The following is a 2,528-nucleotide window of genomic DNA, read 5'->3' on the forward strand; positions in this document are numbered from 1 at the left end:
TTACCGAAACATCTTGGTACCAAGGGCAATTGTTTTATTGGCTTACTTGCTCCAAGACAAATTTTATTGAGATTTGATAAATATATAGATTATGTACCAACTTTATCTCGCTCAGTTAATTATCTTCTCTACAATGGAGAGGAGCACCAATGTAGGATTTTTCCATGATCCATTGGATATAATCCTAAGGAGGAAACGACGTTAGCTGTGGTTTAGATTTCTTTACCGAACTTATCTCCAAATTTGTTTGCAAAGAAGTCTCTGTTGTCTATAGCATCGACTGTTGGGAAACCAATAACTATAGATAAAGCTACTCAAATCAAGTCAAGACCTAGCACAGCTAGGGTCAAGGTTATACTTGATCTAATGGAAAAAACTTCCAAATCGTATAAAATTGCAGTTTGTGGATAGAAAATCTGGTAAGTTGATCAAAGTTTTTCAGGTGATTGTATATGATAATCTACCTTTGTATTGAAATTATTGTAAGCATCAAGCTCATGATGAAGATAGTTGTCGTTTGATCTTGAAAAGAAATCAAAATGACAAACAAATTGATGATACCATTGAAGTTGCTTCAAAAGGTAGTATCGATAGTGAAAAGTATCAAGGTGATGCGAGAAAAATACTAAATAAAAAAAGAAAGGTTGTAGATGTCGATCAAAGTAAAGCTAGTTCTTTAGATCGACAGTTGGTTGCTGTCACTTCTGGGAAAAATCGTGCACACGCAATGGATGTTGGTACAAGTAATATTGGTGTTCAAACAACTACCGAAAACAAAGGGGGAATGCCAAGAGTTGGGGTTGATGTGCCGCGAGTTGGTTCAGGCCAAAAAAGTAATGAACTCAGGACACAAACTAATGGATACATCTGATGTTGAAGATGCTGAAAATTCTGGGCAGCATGTTTTGCAAGTTGAAACCAAGAATGCAACTAAAAATTGGACACTGGTTGCACACAAAAATTCAACTACTAATCTGAGCCTTTCCCCGACTAGTCAAAATAATTCTCCATGTAGTGAAAAGGGTGCGACTGGAAATTTTCATGACAGTGAGAAGAGGCAAGATATTAGTAATGCCTCAAGAGACCTATTATGTTCGAATAACTTTGATGCTTTATCAAAGACTACTGAAAAGCAAGTAAAGTTAACAGAGAATGACAACGATTTGATCCAAGAAAAGCAGGTCTTACCACCTACTTTGAATAGCAAATTAAGTCTAGAAGCTCCCGTATTTGTGCCTAAATGTGTGATTGCAAAGAAGAATGAGTCAAGGGCCTTAGTGTCAAATACAATTGATTTGGGCGAGGATTCTCTTGATGAAGATGAGGAAGATATGCTGGACATATGCTTTGATAGACTGGTTAGGAAAGGAGATATATCACCTAGGCAACAAAGAAGTGGAAGCAACAAAAGCAAAAAGAAGACACATGGAAGGAAACATAGTTGGGACGGCAAAATGACTGAGGAGTTTGTTCCAAGGCACATACCGATGCGATAGGAAAAGCAGAACCATTTGGCAATATCAATAGGTTCAACAAGATACAATAAATCCATAAAGAAAGTAAGAATTATCAAGTATTGTTGGATACGTTTGAAGAAGAATACAAGAGAAAAATACTTCAAGTTACTTTTGATGGGAAACAATCTTTTTTAATTCATGCGTTTGTATTGAAAGTTTGAGGCTGATAACTCAACTTTCTTCTTGATTGACATATTTTTACATTATTTAAGCATCCTCATTTGTAATATCATCATGGAGTGTATTACAAACTCTGTGGTGATAAAAAATATACTTAGTTCTCTCTACCTCTTATTTTCTCCATGCTTGTTAGGTAGTAGACGTTAGGTTCTTCATTAGGATTAGTAAGGTAAGGCCTAGCCCCCCTTGCTTGCACTTATCCCTATTGATACTTTTTTATGTTTGATAAAAGGTCACTAGACACTATCTAGTGGTAAATTTGCGAAAAAAAACTTTTTTGAGGATCGATGTGATAATATTTTTGAAGAGTTGGTGCAACACAATTTAATGTACTAGTTTTTACAACACATTAATACTTCTCTAATCATTGTAAACTTTCTTACTAGATAAACGAATTGGAGTAAAAACACAATTGCATACGGGATGTAAGTGTTAGAACTTAACACAGAGAAAAAGAGATTAAAAAAATTGTTTCTAAATATAAAATAAAAGTCGTAAATTATTAGAAAAAATGTTTCTTTTAAAAATTAAACTAAAATCGTAAGTTTAAAAATATTGTTTTAATGTTAAAAATTGTAAGTTGAAAAAAAAACAAAAAAAAGACGGTAAGTTTCTAAACATTATTTTATTGTTGAAAAAAACTGGTAAGTTACTAAATATAGTTTTCCCAAGTTATTACCAATTGGGTTTCCCATCAAGGCAAGGGGATTGAAGCAAGTTATAACTATGGGATTCCTAAATCGTCCCCATTGTGTTCAACTTTATACTTTTTGTTTCTAAATAGTCACAACTCATAAAATTAGTAAAATTAGTTTAATTCATTCAAGAGTG

This window comes from Solanum stenotomum, chromosome 2 (genome assembly GCF_019186545.1).
Source record: "Solanum stenotomum isolate F172 chromosome 2, ASM1918654v1, whole genome shotgun sequence".
Lineage (NCBI taxonomy): Eukaryota > Viridiplantae > Streptophyta > Magnoliopsida > Solanales > Solanaceae > Solanum > Solanum stenotomum.